Source organism: Piliocolobus tephrosceles, chromosome 13, assembly GCF_002776525.5.
Source record: "Piliocolobus tephrosceles isolate RC106 chromosome 13, ASM277652v3, whole genome shotgun sequence".
NCBI classification, from domain to species: Eukaryota; Metazoa; Chordata; class Mammalia; order Primates; family Cercopithecidae; genus Piliocolobus; species Piliocolobus tephrosceles.
In genome coordinates, this window is record NC_045446.1 from 12,892,385 (window position 1) to 12,910,385 (window position 18,001).

Sequence of the window (18,001 nt, forward strand, 5' to 3'; positions counted from 1 at the left end):
TTGAAAATAAGGCAGAAATTTCAGATCATTACGAGTACCTGCTATACAGGGCAGGGGCTGATCAACTGAAGTGTTGTTCTGCTGCTGTTTTATTCTCTGCTCCAAACCAAAGATTATACAACACCCAGATATTATCTTCTGCTTGAGTGGTTTTTGCTCTTTGCTTTCAAGATGACTCTGGGTAGATCAAGATATCCCACTTGTTTGGAAATTAGACACAGGTTGTGTAGAACATTGCGTTTTCCCAAGTTGGCCTCAAAAGTATCTCCTATCCATGTGCTCTTACCATGTGACCTAGATACCCCCTTCCCTCCAGTAGTGGGGTCTACACTTCAAACCTGCACGGATCTTTGTAATTGCCCTGGCCAAGTATGGCAGGACTGTTGCCATGTGACTTCTTCATGTTATTTGCAGAGACAGAGTCTTACTCTGTTGCCCAGCCTACTTAGATCATAGCTCACTGTAGCCTCAAAATCCTGGGCTCAAGTGATCCTCCTGCCTTAGCCTCCTGAGTAACTGGGACTACAGGCGGACACTGCCACACTTGGATAATTATTATTATTGTTTTTTTGTTTGTTGTTTGCAGAGGTCCTGCTATGATCCTGCTATGTTACCCAAACTGGTCTTGAACTCCTGGCCTCAAGCCATTCTTCTGCCTCAGCTTCCCAAAGTGCCAAGATTACGGGCACGAGCCACTGCACACCCAGCATGCCACGTGACATCTGAGGCTAGTTTATAAGAATGTTATGAGCTTCCACCTGGCTTTCATGGACAGGATGCTAACTCTTGGAACTCAGCCACCATGTTGTGAGGAAGTCCAAATCATCCCACATGGAGAGGCCCATGAAAGTGCTCCAGCTCACAGCACAGCTGAGGTCCTGGCTGACAGCCTGCATCATCTGCCAGGCATGAGTGAAGATGCTTCCAGATGATTCTAGCTCCCGCTCATCAGATCACTCTCAACTTGGATTCTTCCCAGCAGAGGCTCCAGAAATCATAGAGCAGAGATCACCTCTTCCTGCTCTGCTTTGTCCAAGTTAAGGGCTGTAAAATCTATGAGCATGATAACATGATTGTTTTACGCCAGAAAGTTTTGGGGGTGGTTTGTGACATAGCAACTGGTACAGAAATTATTTGCTAACACGCAGGCATCTCTCTCAAGGGGGAAAGTCTTATGGTCATTTTTGCGCCCTTTTCTGGGGCAAATATGGTTGGTAGGGATGATGCCCACTATAGCACCATTGCTTCATCAGAGGCCGTTTGGATCAGTGAGCCCTTCCGTGTTCTTTAGTCACAATATGTTAATATATTTTACTAGTCCATTTCCTACTGACTAGAATATCAGTTCCCTATGATAGGTTCCCCCCCATTTTGTTTGTTCCTGTATCCCCAAAACCCAAACTAGTACAGGTGCTCCTCAGCTTATGATGCAGTTACCTCCCAATAAACCCACCATAAAGTTGAAAAATCCTAAGTTGAACCATCTTAAGTTGAGGATCATTTGTGCTTGGTAATTGCTCAATAAATAATTGTCAGATGAATGGTTACAAAACAAACATCAAGTGGGCAAACGTTTTGATAATGATTCCTGGAGAGAATTTTGCTAACATTACCATGTTCTAGTTGTTATGATAATGTGAAATTACTTTCTGGATAAGGACAAGTTCACATTGTGGTGGGAATTTCTGGAGAATCATAGTTAAACGTTCCCACTTTTTCTTGAAATAGAGAACACAAAAGAATCATTAGGAAAGGTATGATGAGTATTAGGGGCACGTCAGGTCCATACTTAGGAGATTGTTCAAGGAGTGATTCGAGTCAACCTTCCTTTGTTGCCTGGCATATGCTGGCTATCATAGGGACCACAAAAAGGTGGAAGATGTAGAGGCTGTCCTCAAACTGTGTTGAGTCCAGCTGGGGAGAGATAAGATTGGAATCTATATACAGATAGTCCAGTAAGGCAAGCTAGGTCCAGTGGTGAAACTGATAGGGTTTCGCCAGCTGAGGCCCCCAAGGGTGAGAGAATGTCAAAGAAGACTTCCTGGAGGAGGCAAGTTAAAGGGAATTAATGGGTTGGGCAGGTGGGCAGCTTCCTGATACACGAATCAGAGGAACACTGAAACCACAGGGATCCATCAGAAATCTGCTGCCTGTTAACTCAGGTTTCCACCTGCAGATTCTCACGTAGCTGGTGGAAATGAAACTGACGTCCCTTTTGCCAAAATAGACAATGCCTCTAAGTAGAAAGAAAAGTTACTCCTCCCCAGCACCAGCCTACCTCTAGGGGGGTATTTCTGCAATGTGCATTGCAAGTTGCTGCATCCACTGGCCAGCCTGGCTGTGAGATCAGCCAGCTGGCAGCCCCAGCAGTGGACATGGCTGGGCAGCCTGAATTCTGAAACCCATTAATGCACTGCAAATAACTGTTTACCAAGAAGATATCTGCAAGCCTTAAAAAATATCTCCTAAAAAGTTGTCCACCTGTAGTCCCAGCTACTGGGGAGGCTGAGATTGGAGCATTGCTTGAGCCTACAAGTTTGAGGTTGTGGTGAGCTATGATTGCATCACTGCACACCAGCCTGGGCAACCAAGTGAGACACCATCGATGTAACCACAAACACCTGAAAACAAGCAATAAATGTATCTAGAGTAAGACTTGTTATTGCTTCTGCAGTAATTTCTGCTATTTACAAATAAGGGAGAGTGGGTGAGCAATGCTTTCCAGTTATGAGTCAGGGAAGAATCAGGAAAGACAATTCCAAAATCAATTCCTGTTGACAATTCCTGTTGGTGTGTGTAGTACATCTCCACTTTGAACATGAAGAAAGGGGGTTATGAGTTCTATTAATGTGAAAATGACTTCTTGCTATCCTCACTCAGTTGAAATGAAACATATTTGATTACCAATTTGGAAGGGTGCCAATTTTTTAATCTGCCCCCAGGCGCCCAAGTGTTTCTGATCTGTCCTCCAAGCAGGACTTGTGGCAGGCCACACAATCCTGTTGGTGACATAAGACTAAGAATTCATGTGGAATAATCTTGAAATGCCCCAAAGGCCATGATTTGCACCTGGAGTGAGGAGAGCTCAGGGTAACCACAACTGGACGAGCGGATGTCACTGGAAGCCCAAAGGTACCAGCTTAGTGTCTCTGAACCATGACATTCCTGGGTGTTCCCTTCTTGACCAATTCCGTTCCATTCTGCAGATAAATATCTTTCCGAATGCAGACTTGAGTGGAGCTGACCCTGATGGTACCAGTAGCCTCATCAGGTGCCCGCAAATATCTGAGACTGGTATCTGCCTGGCCAGGGCATTCATGAATTCTTTGCCCAGAGCAGGTGCTCAAGTTCAATGCTCGATGCTTTGCTGCCACCTGGTGGCCTTATGTTGCAAGTCTCTGGAGCTGCCTGTGTGTAGAGAGCCACTCTCCCAGGGGTTATCCTCCAAACAGGAACATCTGTCTAGATGAGAAATTGGGTGCAAACTAGGTCTATGCCACAGGGACATATGGTCACCGTTTTGGAGTCTCCCAGTTACTGGGATATGCATTCTGCAATAGGCTGTCATGTGACAGAGGTGGGAACCAGGAAGCGCTGCTCTCCGAATGTTTGTCAGTGGCTCGATAATCCTCTTGCTCCTCCAGGGCGAGGTGTCTGGGTTGTGTCATTTCTTTCTGAATCAGTGATATACAATTTGCTAATGTGAGGCCTTGGGCAAGGTGTTCAATAGGCAGCACTTTCAGAGTGTCTTCTAGAAGCAGTCTCTATTCTAAGGTAGAGCTTTACATATATTAACTCAGAGAGTCTTCACCACAATCCTGTGAGGTGGGAATTAGCATTAGCCCCATTTTACATTTGAGGAAGTGGAGGTCCAGAAAGGTTAAGAAACTTGCCTAAGATCACACAGCTAGGGAAGGAAAGACAGACCCAAGTGTCAAACCCAGACGGTCTGGCCCCCGAGTTGGCAGTCTTAGCCATCATATCTTCTGGGACTCAGTTTTCTCATCTATACATAGACTATGTTCTTTCCAACATGTACATACCTATGGTAAAGTTTAATTTATAAGTTAGGCTCAGTAAGAGATGAAAAAGAATTAAAATATGCTGTAATAAAAGTTATATTACTTTGGGAGGCCGAGGTGGGCGGATCACTTGAGTTCAGGAGTTTGAGATCAACCTGGCCAACATAGCAAAACCCCGTATTGACTAAAAATAAAAAAAAAAGCCGGGCATGATGGCACAAGCCTGTAATTCCAGCTCCTTGGGAGTCTGAGTCAGGAGAAGCACCTGAATCTGGAAAGCAGAGGTTGCACTGAGCCGAGATCACACCACTGCACTCCAGCCTGGGTGACAGAGCGACACTCCATCTCAAAAAAAAAAGGTTATATGAATGAATGTGGTCTCTCCAAATATACTGTACTCAACATTTTTTTTTTTTTTTTTTTTTTTTGAGACAGAGTCTCGCTCAGTCGCCCAGGCTGGAGTGAAGTGGCACGATCTCGGCTCACTGCAGCCTCTGCCTCCCAGGTTCAAGAGATTCTCATGCCTCAGTCTCCCAAGTAGCTGGGATTACAGGCGTGTGCCACCACGCCTGGCTAATTTTCATATTTTTAGTAAAGATGGTGTTTCGCCATGTTAGCCAGGCTGGTCTTGAACTCCTGACCCCAGGTGATCCACCTGCTTTGGCCTCCCAAAGTGCTGGAATTACAGGAGTGAGCCACTGCGCCCGGCCAGCTATTTTTGGGCTGTGGTGGACCAAGGATAACAGAAATCACAGAAAGTGGAACCTCATGTCAGAGGGGACTTCTGAATGCGTTCAGATTGCTTACTACCTACACACTTGTCTGCATTGAACATTTTTCTGAGAATTGCTTGGGTACCTTGGGTTGGGACGGAATACATAACGTTTCCCATTTGCAGTCATGAAAATGTATTTCTTTTTTAGACAGAGTCTCACTTTATCACCCAGGCTGGAGTGCAGTGGTGCGATCTTGGCTCACTGCAACCTCTGCCTCCTGAGGCAGTTCAAGCAATTCTCCTGCCTCAGTCTCCCGAGTGGCTGGGATTACAGGCACCTGGCACCACGCCTGACTAACTTGTGTATTTTTAGTGGAGACGAGGTTTCACCATGTTAGCCAGGCTGGTCTTGATCTCCTGACCTCAAGTGATCCGCCTGCCTTGGCCTCCCAAAGTGCTGGGATTGACAAGGGTGAGCCACCAGGCCCAGCCACGTTTCTGTTGTTTTAAGCTACCCAGTGTGTGGTAACTGGTTACAGCAGTCCTAGGTTTCTAGTTTCCTAGGTTCGAAACAGACGGCCCTGGTGGGGATGGAGTCTGCTTTCTGGAAGTGTAACCAGGAGGTTCGGCAAATTTAATGCCATTTGGGTCTGCATCCAACCGGTCAGATTAGGGGTGACTTGCTGAGGTCCAGGCTGTATTAGAGGCATGGAGGAGCTGTGGTAAAGGAGGGGAGACTAGAACCAGACTCAAGTTAGATACAGGAGGCTCCTATAGGACAGGAGGATGGTCAGGAGCTCAGACCCACCAGTGCGTAGGATTGCAGACAAAGTCCCACTCCCTACTCACCCACCATCCTGTGGAAAGGCGCCACAAGCATCCACTTTCATATAAGGTCTTCCAGGATAAGCTGTGCCCAGAGGCAGAAGCAATGCCTGTGAAACTCACCCGGGGAACTGCAGTTTGCTGAGATGACCAGGGTGGTTGCTCCTGAAACGAAGAACTGCACAGAGAGGCAGGAATGATGGTCTCAGGGAGCCCAGGGGCACCTGCCTCCTGGAAACCCTCACACAGGGGAGGTTTGCTATGGGCATTTATGGCTTGGCACAGTGGGCCATGCACCAGGGAGTAATGGGCTTACGGGAACAGAGAAAGGCATCTAGCTCTCCCGACTGGGTTCTGCGTAGGTTGGTGAGACAGGATGTTGGAAGGGGACCACTAAAGATTCCTAGGTCCCTGCCGGGCGTGGTGTCTCATGCCTGCAATCCCAGCACGTTGGAAGGCCAAGGCAGGCGGATCACCTGAGGTCAGGAGTTTAAGACCAGCCTGGCCAACGTGGCGAAACCCTGTCTCTACTAAAAATACAAAAATTAGCCGGGCATGCCCGAAAGATGCCTAGGTACCTGGTCCAGTACTTTTCAAACTTGACGGAGGACATGAGCAGCCTAGGGATGTTGTTAAGCTGTGGACTGACTCAGCCCGCGTACCGCGGGGCTCCAATTCCGCATTTATTTATTTATTTATTTTCAATTAATTAATTAATTAATTATTTTTTGAGATGGAGTCTTGCTCTTGCTCTGTCTCCAGGCTGGAGTGCCGTGGTGTGATCTCAGCTCACTGCAACCTCTGCCCCCCAGGTTCAAGCGATTCTCCTGCCTCAGCCTCCCAAGTAGCTGGGACTACAGGCGTGTGTCACCACGCCCAGCTAATTTTTATATTTTTAGTAGAGATGGGGTTTCACCATTGTTGGCCAGGATGGTCCTGATCTCTTAACCTTGTGATGCCACCCACCTCGGCCTCCCAAAGTGCCGGGATTATAGGCGTGAGCCACCGTCCCTGGCCTGCATTTTTTTTTTTTTTAAGAGACTGGATCTTGTTCTCTGGCTCAGGCTGGAATGCAGTGGCACCATCATAGCTCACTGCAGCCTCCAACTCCTGGGCTCAAGTGAACCTCTGCCTCAGCCTCCTGAGTAGCTGGGACTACAGGTATGCACCACCATACCCAGCTAGTTTTTCTTTTTTAATTTTTTTCCTTTTCTATATCTTGTTGCATATCAACATTTTTTATTTTTAGTAGAGACAAGGTTGTGCTATATTGCTCAGGTGGTCTCAAACTCCTGGCCTCAAGGGAGCCTCGCCTCAGCCTCCCAAAGCTCTGAGATTGCAGGCCTGAGCCACTGGACCTGGCCTGAGACTCTGCATTTCTCATAAGCTCCCAGTTGATGCCAAAGATGGGCCCTGGCCCATGCTTGGAGGTGGGAGGGGCCAGTCTCTTATTTTGAAGATGGAGAAACTAAGGCTGAGAGAAGGAGGCAACCTGCCTAAGTCACCGGGCTGCTAAGTGATAGATCTGGAACTAGAAATCAAGTCCTGGAGGCTTTTGTTTCACTGTAGTGGCTGAGCCCTTGACTTGAGTGTTACCCTCAGGGGAAGCCCCCAGGGACACCACCTTTCTCCTTCCTTGGCTGCATCTATGGGGCAGAGGCCCTTTGCCACGACTCCCCCCACCACATGCTGTGAACCAGCTTCAGCTCTTTAACTGGCCGCCTCAGCAGCCCCGTGCCTCCCCTGGGCCATCCAATCCTGTGTGGGCACCTGCACGGCGTGGGCCTGGAGCTTCCCCTCAAGCTCAGAACAGTTCCACACCCTGCCGCTTCACTCCCACTTCACAGACTCAAACGCCCTCCCAAGGGTGCAGGGAGGATCTGCAGTCCCGGTCTTTGCAGCCCTCCCTGTCTCTGGGCCACCACCAAGTGGGATCTCCAGGGTCCTCAGGAGAACTCCTGCCAGCAGGTACAAGTAAGTGGTGGGGAACTAGGTGGAGCTCGAGGAGGCAGCCAGGATGCGCGTCCCCCATCCCCCCACACCCCACCCTCAGCTGATAATGATCGGCAGGGCCTGGGGGTGGAGGTGGGAGGAGGCAGAGCTAAAGCCTTGGGCCTTCTGGGGTGGGGCTGTGTCTCCCAGGGACTTGAGTGGCTGGGCAGATCTCTGTGCAGATGTCTCTGCTGATAAGAATCTTAGACAAACTCCCCATCCACCTCCTTCCTTGGCAGCCAAGAGAACAGAGGCCTGGAGAGAATGATAACCTTGCCAACTTCCCTAGCCAGTGAGGGGCGGAACCAGGTCTCCTTGTCCCCAGGGGCATGGCAGGATTGCAGAACCCTAGAAAGCGTGGGTGAGGGCCATCTCAGGCATCAAGCCCAACACATTGGTTATCTCCAAGGTGCTGGCCCTGAGGGCACTGAGCTTGCTCTGTGCACCGAGTCTATGCACTGAGTCATTTAGCTCTCACCACACCCACGCCTGGAGCGGCACCCTGCTCATGGCATTCCAGGGAGGAAGCTGGGGCCTCAGAGTGGGATCGGAGCCTGCCTCTGCCCACGTTCCCTACGCCTCCATACTGCACATGCAAGTCTCTCCCTCCAGGGCACAGGGTTGTCTCAGCCTAGGCTGAAGCCCAGAAGTTTGCGGTCATTTGTTTCAAAAAGGCTTCTCTGATCCTGAGAGCAGCACTTTGGCCTCGCCCTCAACACTCCACCTCTCGGACTGTCACCCAAGGGCAGTAGCTTCTTCTAGCAGGCTCTGCTCCTCCCATTGCTTTGTGCTCAATGGCAAGGTAAATGAGACCTCATTTTGGAAACTGGGGCCCAGAGCCACACATGCAGGGGATCTAGGATTCCAGTGCCTGGCTTGGCCCATGCTCTCTGCTCAGCTGCCCACATTGACATCAGCCGGAGACAGGCACAGACTTCTGCCCGCATGTGCTGGTCTCACCATTGACCAAGACCCGCTCAACTATGGTGAGAAGAGCCTTGGTGCAGGGTTGGGGCATCAGAAAAGGAAAGTTCCCCGTTCACCCGAGTGGCCTTAGAGGGATGGAACCCTGCTCCTGGGGACTGGCAAGGGGGACGTAGGTTTGCTTCCATATCCTGGATTCAAGCAGTGCTTTCCCGGGCAGTGGCAGCTCCAGCCCTTTGCTGCTAATTTTCGGAGTTGGAGGCCAGGGAGGAAAACCCCAGCAGATGTGTCTGGCCTCCCTGCTGCTCCACGATCCCTCCCCGGGTATGTACCCTTGGCCCCGTCAATTCTACTGACTGCATCACTGTTGGGATTGGGAGTGGCTGTTTGGGATCTGCCCTGGGAAAGGCGCGGGTCTGTGGAGACTGGGTGGTCCCCTGACTCCCAAGATGGTTGGCTGTCCCCGGAAAAAGAGCTCCCCTCTGCTGGGTGGGCATTGCTCAGAGTCTCAGCCTGCCAGGGTGTCTCCTCTGGGTTCTGCCATGGCACCCCTGGGGTTTCGGAAGGAGGGACCCTCACTGATTGCTACTTCCCAGTCAGAGCTGGCTTCAGAAGGCAGGTGGACTGTGGGCTGGGCTGCCTCTAGTCTCCTGGAGGGAGCTGGAGCCTGAGTCTTGCTTTTGACATTTCAGACACCTGCAGCACACACATCCCGGGTCCCAGGATGAGGAACATTCGCAGGCAGATCCCCATTCCCTGGGTCTCAGTTTTCCCATCTGAAAAGTGAAGCTACGTCACCAGGAGGAGTGATTGATAAAACATGGATTGCATGTAATTCTTAGCAGCTAAAAGCAAAGGTCAGGATGTCCACAGAGAGCAACACGATGGATCTTAGACACAGGGCTGAGGGGGGGAAAAACAGAACCAAAATGAGACAAAACAATACCATATACACAAGTTAAATATGTGCACACTAACATCCTGTAACACGACATGCATGAAAACACGCTGAAGTTCTTACCTGGGGCTGGAAGGCTGTGGGGAATGGAAGTAAGAGGGAGTTAATGAGACAGAGGTAAGGGAATAAGTTTGGATCTGGTGACAACCACTACAACCTCATGCTTACCAGCACGCATTTATAATTTGGTATGCCCGATCTCCATTTCACTCTTATGCAAACTGAGGACTGTCTTGTTTTTCTAAGACCACCAGAGCGAGCACAAAAGAACCAGCAAGTAGGCAAAGGTCAGGCGCAAAACTGCACGTTTATTTTGGTAACCTAAGGTGTGCGGGAGAAGTCTGTCGGCCTCCGGCAAAGGAGGCCGGCAGAGTCTCCCCGCGGTGGGGCTCTCGGACAGACTTCCCACAGTCCCGACATCCCGACAGGAGTGGGGCTGCAAGAAGGCCGCGTGGTTCAATGGCGGAGAGCGGCTTTTCTAGGAGTGGGAGGGCAATAGGTGGGGCATGGGCGTGTCAGGGGCATTCCGCAGGTGCGACCAGGTAAATCTTGGTCTCTTCAGATTGACGTCACCTGGCGCATGCCCAGTTGGTCTGCACCCTCCCTGGGCGCCGGCTGCATTTTCGCGCGTGCGGGAAGAGTTGGTGGTGAAGAAGAACCCGGAAGTGCACCATCTTGCCTCCGTTCGTCCAAACAAGGACCAGAGAGGCTAAGTCACTTGCTTGGATCACACAGTTAATAAATAGTGGAGCTGGGATCTGAATCCAAGACAGCTGACTAGAAAACCTGGGTTTTTCCTGCTTTATGATGCGTCTGCCCCTTGTCTCCCAGGCCATTCCCTTCCAGTCTGCCAGGCTAGTTAATAACACCACCAACTCCACAGCCTACACCTGTCTGTATGGCTTGTTACCACTTACCTAGAGTCTTCACACGTGGTCCTGTGCTTAATTACTAAGCCTGCTGTGTGACGAGGCCCGGGAGCAACCAAAATTAGAGTTTGCAGTTGGCTCAGGTCAGAGAGGCTATAAATAGTTGGGCCTGTACTGGAACCTATGGCTTCTGACTCTTGCCCAGTGTTCATCCCGCTGCCTCATGCTGCCTCCGCTAAGCAAAAGTGAGAGACATTAAAAGAAAAATAAAAAGCAACACAAAACCAAAAAACCAAAAATGTGCCTCAAATTCCAAGTGAACTCAGGAACAGAGAGCTGGGAGGACCCTGAGATCCTAAGGCCTGAAGCTCTTGGCCTTCACCTGGTCAGGGGGCTGTCTGTCCAGCAGCCTGGACACATCTCCACCCCTCCTGATGTCCCTCCTTCTCGGCCTTCCCGAGCACCTGCTCTGCCAATCGTACACTTGCTTCTGCAGCCCCCGCAATCGTAGAAGCCAATTCCTTGCGATGAGTCTTAGTCTATATGTCCCACTGATTCTGTTTCTCTGGGGGAACATTAACTGATAAGAGTGTCCAGCACCTGGCAGGGGCCTGACGCACGGCGGGGGGCAATCTGCTCCCGAACGGATGCAAGGCAATCAGACTGTGTGGAAGGAAGTGAGGAGGTGGGGAGGAAGTGATCACAGCCATCGGGTGGTGAGGGGCAGGCTAAGGGTTTTGGCCTGGGAAGAGCTAATTCTCTGTGCAGAAGAAATGTCAGGGCCAGGACAGCTCAGACACCCGCAGGCCCCCTCTCACACAGCTTCTCCTTTTGGCCATGCCCTGTATTCCAGATTAGGTCCCCATCACATTCTCTCATAATGCCCCTCAATTTCCCTTTATGGTAGTTATACGTTCTCAGATGCGATCGTTGGATTAGTGCCTTTCTCCGCCACCACAGTCCGAGCTCTTAGAGGCTGGGGTTTGCTCATGGTGGTTTCCCCTGGACGTAGCATTGTAGGGACTCAGTCTTTACCTGTGGAATGAATGAAGGAATAAATGAGTGCAATGCCGTCCTGCCTCCGTGACCTGCCTTAAGGTCATGGAGATGGAGAAGGAAGAGGGTGTGACTTTGGGGTTTCTTTAAGGCTCCTGGGGAGGGGTTGGGATTAGAGTTTGCAGAATTATCTCATAGGCTGGGGGAGATGATAAATTTGGGAGGCAGGAGCTCAGGATGCTAGATGCAGATAGGAGTTGGCCTTGTTCCTGCTCTCAGGCTCCTGGGAAAGCAGGTGGGGCAGGCTGGGGAAGGATGTCATGGGCAGTGCAGCGATAGCTCAAGACCTGGGTTCTAGCCTCATGTCCATGAAAGGTCTGCCGGTAACTTCAGTAAGCTCCTTCTGGGCCAAGTTTCTCCATCTGTTCCATGATGGGTTTGGTGAGATGATCCGCAAAGATTCTTCCAACACCAGAGTTCAACGAGATTAGGAAGTAGAATTCTAGGTTCAAGGGCCACAGTAAACTTTTAATCTCAACTGCAGAATGCAAACCCTTCCACTTCCCTTCTGTAGAGTGCAGTGAAGAGATCTACTTTCTTTGTTTTCTAGACTTCAGTACTTCAAGCTCTAACTTTATGACTTTATTTTTTAATTTTTAAATGTTTATTTATTTGTTTATTTTTATAGAGACAGAGTTTCACTCTTATTGCCCAGTCTGGAGTACAATGGTGAGATCTTGGCTCATTGCAACCTCTCTCTCCTGGGTTCAAGTGATTCTCCTGCCTTGGCCTCCCGAGTAGCTGGGATTACAGACATGTGCCACCACACCCGGCTAATTATTTTGTATTTTTAGTGGAGATGGGGTTTCACCATGTTGGCCAGGCTGGTCTCGAACTCCTGACCTCAGGTGATCCATACACCTCTGCCTCCCAAAGTGCTGGGATTACAGGTGTGAGCCACCACACCTGGCCTAACTTCATGACTCTAAAACATTCATGTTTTGTGTCATTATTTGTTTAACATGTTGCCTTAAAAGGCCTCTTTTTTAAATCAATGATTTTTAGTATAGGTAGACTTATGCAAGCATCATTACAATTAATATTAGAACATTTTCGTCACTCCTTCAGAAAACCCCATATCCACTATCACCGTTTTAGCTTACATATGTATATTAGAGCACTTGATACCACTACCATAAACAGAAATTCAGTATCACTTGCCATAAATGGAAGATACACATAAAAGTAAATCCAATGGGAACAAAACGGTATTGTGGAATTCTGGCTCTATACGATTGCCTGCTGCATGCTGGGCTTGCTGTCTTGGTAAAAGGAAGGAAGAACAAGTGTTAGGTGTTAAAGATACAGCTGTCCCAGGCCGGGCGTGGTGGCTCATGCCTGTAATCCCAGCACTTTGGGAGACCGAGGCGGGCTGATCATGAGGTCAGGAGATTGAGACCATCCTGGCTAACACAGTGAAACCCCATCTCTCCTAAAAATACAAAAAATCAGCCAGGTGTGGTGGCAGGCACTTGTAGTCCCAGCTACTTGGGAGGCTGAGGCAGGAGAATGGCATGAACCCGGGAGGCAAAGCTTGCAGTGAGCTGAGATTGCATCACTGGACTCCAGCCTGGGCGACAGAGCGAGACTCTGTCTCAAAACAAACAAACAAACAAAAAAAGATATAGCTGTCCCAAACCAAGATTTTGTCCTTAAAGAAATCTAAGAGATTGAAAAAGAAGTAATCCCTAAGAGGTTTTCCCTTGGCGTCTCACATTCTGGGGAACACTAAGGTTGGTGTTTCATATCCATAGTCTCTTCTGAGCCTCGCTATAACTCTGTGAGGGACGGATTATCATTCCCATTTTACAGATGAGAAAACTGAGGCTTGGGGAAGTTAGCTGTTTTACCTGAGTTCTGCAGTACGTGGTTGAGGAAATTCTTAGTTTCAGGTCCTCTTTCTCCCTGAGAGCAGCTGCCTCCCACTCCTGCCCTAGGCAGGGTGCACACACCCTGTCCCTCCCCAGGCTCAGGGATACGGTGGCAGTGTCTTTGCTAGGAAATGAAAGGATCTGTCTATGGGGACCCAGAGCCCTGAGCCTTCTGGTTTATTTGTCTCAAGACCATTGAACTGACATCTCTAAGTTAGAGCATCCTGAGGCTAGATGTTGGCCGTGACATCGTCCTTTTGTCTCATGGTAGAAAGCTCGAGTGCTAGAGCTGGCCAGGAACCAAAGCATCATCCAGTTCAGCATCCCCTAGACTTTATCCAGACTCGTGAAGTCCCTGTACATTGTGATGGACTTCATCAGCGTACGACTCCTCCAGAAATATTTCCAATGACTCTGCATTTTGCATGGCCTAGGATATAAAAAGACTCTAAGTAAAAAGAAAAAAAATAAAGTGGAGTTCAAGTCATTGGTTTTAATACAGTACTGTAAAGCTAGGGTTTAATACATGTGAAATTTGTCTATAGTGTATGTTCAGATATTACAGAAAGACACATTTCAACATTTCCCTACTTGACAAGCAATGCCACCGGGTTCATTTTCTGCAAAGAAACTTTGTAGGAGAAGGAAGATATGAAAAATGACGCTGGCCATGGAGAGACATGACAGTTCCTTGGGTCCAGCTGCTAATTGAGGGATGCAATGACACTGAGTATCCCAGGTTTGGTGGAGGGTGAAGGCCACACCATCACTGCTGGAGTGTTCTCCCCAACCATGCTTACCGTGCATTGAACCAAGCTTCGAGGGTCTTCTAGATGTGACTTTTGGGCTACAGGCAAGAGGGAGGGTGGAGGCGCAGGGGAAAGACACCATGAAGAAACCATCAACATTCTGCAAGATGACTGGCCTCAAAAGTCCAAGTCATGAAAAAGGTGAGAGGGCTTTTCTAGATTAAAAGAGAATAAAGTGATATAACAATCAAATCTAATGTGTGAAACGTGGCAAGATCCAGGTTAAAAAAAAAGAAAAAACCCACAATAAAGACAGTTTTGACCTAGAGGGGGAAATTTGAATATGGACAGGGTATTAGGATTATAGAATTATATTTAATTTTCCTAGTGCGATGATAGTATTATGATTACATAGGAGGATATGCTTATTCTTAGGAAATAACGCAGGTAGAAGAATTTAAAGAGGAAAAGTCATGATGTCTGCAACTTTCAAATGGTTCAATGAAAATGCATATATACAAATGTATGTCTATTTATGCATACTATATACGTGCTATATATACACTCACATACATATGTATATATAAAGAGATAGATATATGTGGAGAAGGAGGGAAAGCAAATATGTAAAATGTTAACATTCTAATCTCAGGGGAGGTACAAGGGTGTCAACTGTACTATTAACCTTTCTGTATGTTTGAATTTTTCCATCATGAGTAAAAATGATATTAGGCTTAATTTAGAGCTGAATCCATATCAAAATCAGCTGGGTGTGTCAGCTCACACTTGTAATTTCAGCACTTTGGGAGGCTGAGGCGAGAGGATTACTTGAGACCAGGAGTTTGAGGAACCAGCCTGGGCAACATACCGAGAGTTCTGCTAAAAATAAAAACATGAGCTGGGTGTGTTGGTGCACACCTGTAGTCCCAGCTACTCAGGAGGCTGAGACGGGAGGATTGCTTGGGCCCAGGAGTTCAAGCTGGTAGCAGGCTATGGCTGTGCCACTGCACTCCAACCTGGGTGACAGAGCAAAGCCCTGTCTCAAAACATTGAAAAAAAAGGCTGGGCATGGTGGCTCACGCCTGTAATCCCAGCACTTTGGGAGGCCAAGGAGGGCAGATCACGAGGTCAGAAGTTCGAGACCAGCGTGACCAACGTGGTGAAACCTTGTCTCTACTAAAAATACAAAAATTAGCAGAGTGTGGTGGTGTGCACCTGTAGTCCCAGCTAGTCAGGAGGCTGAGGCAGGAGAATTGCTTGAACACAGGAGGCGGAGGTTGCAGTGAGCAGAGATCGCACCACTGCACTCCAGCCTGGGCGACAGAGTGAGACTCCATCTCAAAAGAAAAAAAAATTGAAAAAAAAAAAATCAAAATACAGACTAAAATTTAACCACAGCATTAACAGGAGTCAAAGATTGCTTTCTGTTTCTAGCTTGGTGTTAGAAATTCTGCATACTGTTTAGAAGACACCAGCCATTCTAGCAGGTCGCGGTACTGATGAGCCACTCAGGGACTGGGCTGTGGCCATGCTTCCCCAAGACCAGCTAACCCTGCCCGGGCTTCCACCATGCACCTGCAGAGGCAGTGTCCTTTCAAAGAGAGCATTGACAAGTCTTCCACCAACTGATTTTTGGAAAATAGAAGTCGAACCAGAAGCCATTTCTACCTTTATTGATGCAAACCATCATTGTAGCACAATTGCCTGTTTTACAAATGGAGAAACTGGGACCTAGTGAGGGGAAGGGACTGAGTCAAACCCACACAGTTAGTGACTGGCAGAGCTAGAGTTTGCACCCAGGTCTTTAGACAACCAAGCTAAGGTTTTCTCCATCACACCCTTTCATCTTTTGAAAGATTGGGTTTCAGCTGGGAGTGGCGGCTCATGCCTGTAATCCTAGCACTTTGGGAGGCGGAGAAGGTGGATTATGAAGTCAGAAGTTTGAGGCCGTCCTGGCTAACATGGTGAAACCCCGTCTCTACTAAAAATACAAAAAATTAGCCGGGCATGGTGGCGGTCACCTGTAATCCCAGCTACTCGGGAGGCTGAGGCAGGAGAATTGCTTGAACCCGGGAGGAGGAGGTTGCAGGGAGCTGAGATCGCACCACTGCACTCCAGCCTGGGCGACAGAGCGAGACTGTCTCAAAAAAAAAAAAAAAAAAACAAAAGAAAGAAAGATGGGGTTTGTTCTAAACATTTGCGTGGCTCTCCCTGCCACTCTCTCAGAACCTAATGCCTTACACTTTACAATCTATTTTAAAGCCAGCTGCAATCTATAGAATGCTAGATCAGCAGATCAGAAGTGGAGAAGAGAGGTGCTATGGCCAAGCTAGTGACCACAGCACGAAGTGGCAGCGAAGGACATGACAAAGAAGGAGAATTCAAAGAACCTCAAACTCCAGGGATATTCTGTGCAAGGGCAAATGATACTGAGAGCATCCGTTTACACAGGGATTTTATAAGACAGTGGAGAGCAGACTGCTATCTCAGACAACTTGAAAACCTGGGTCGGGCACAGTGGCTCATGCCTGTAATCCCAGCACTTTGGGAAGCCGAGGCAGGTGGATCACCTGAGGTCAGGAGTTTGGGACCAGCCTGACCAATATGGTGCAACCCTGTCTCTACTAAAAATATAAAAATTAGCTGGGCGTGGTGGGGTGTGTCTGTAGTCCCAGCTACTTGGGAGGCTGAGACAGGAGAATCACTTGAACCAGGGAGGCGGAGGGTACAGTGAGCTGAGATCGTGCCACTGCACTCCATCCCGGACAACAGAGCAAGACTCCATCTCAACAAAACAAAACAAAAATCTGGGCTACCACATGCATCGAGCCATCAACTGGGTAAGAAATGGCTTCTCTGAGAGGACAGGGTTCCCAGGAGCTATGAGGGCTGACTTTGCTGTACAGACCATTGCACTAGTCTTTTGTATGTACAAATCTCATCTTCCCAGTGAAAGTGCAACTTCAGGAGAGCAGAGGTTATGCTCCAACCAAGTTGGGGCATTGTCAGGCAGTGGTCTTCAGTTTGTAGTCTGGGTCCATATCCCAGCTCCGTCGGTGACTACCCATGTGTCCGGGGAATCTTGCTTAACTTCTCTGATCCTGCGTGAAATGGAGATGTTAATAGTAACAGCAGCTAGGTCACAGATTGATGGGAGGATTAAATGACATTGAGATTAAATAACATTCACTTGGCTCAGAGTCGGTGGCCCAGTAAAGATTCAAAAAGTGAGCTCTGCAAATACCTGGGGGAAGAGAGTCCGGGTGGAGGAAGGGCAAGGGTGATGGCTCAGAGGCAGGGGTTTCCCTGGGGTGCCTGTGGAACCTCAAGGAAGCCATGGTGGCTGGGGCAGAGCTAGCAAGAGGAAGGGAAGCAGTGGGTGAGACCTTGGGGTTGGAGGGGAAAATTGTGTTTTATTTCACGTGTTTGTTATTTCTGGGGTTCGCTTCTATTTATGGAAAGATACTGATTTCCCGTATCTTGCTGCTACAAAGTGCCCCTTTAAAATAATATAGAAAAAAGAACCAGTGTGGAAAAAACCCAGAATACATTGCAGCTCACAAATAAGCAAAAATCCTGAAGACTATCCTCAGATGACCGAAATTTGGAAAATGAGGAAGGCAGGTCCCTCTCCCTCACATTATTTACTTAGCACAAGTAGGTTTGGAATCCCAAGGCTGAAGTTTTACTGGCAAACTCGATGTCACAACTGGGATCTTGAATTCTCCTGACCTCAGAGCTTTCAAGCTGGGAGACTCCTGGATCATGTCATCCTCCCACTCCCACTTTACAGATGGAGACACTGAGGCCCAGGGAGGCAAAAAGATCTGTGCAGAGGGTCTTGTTCAGAGGGAAGAACTGTATACAGTTTCTATGGGACTCAACTCCCCAGCTGCCTTTATCCTAAATCCAGGGATTCAGATACACAGGCTCCCCAAGAGGCCTCTTAGTAGGTTGAGGCAAGGGAAGCCCCTGCCTGTGCCGCTCTGGATACCGTCCTTCCTGGCTCCCCTTGTATCC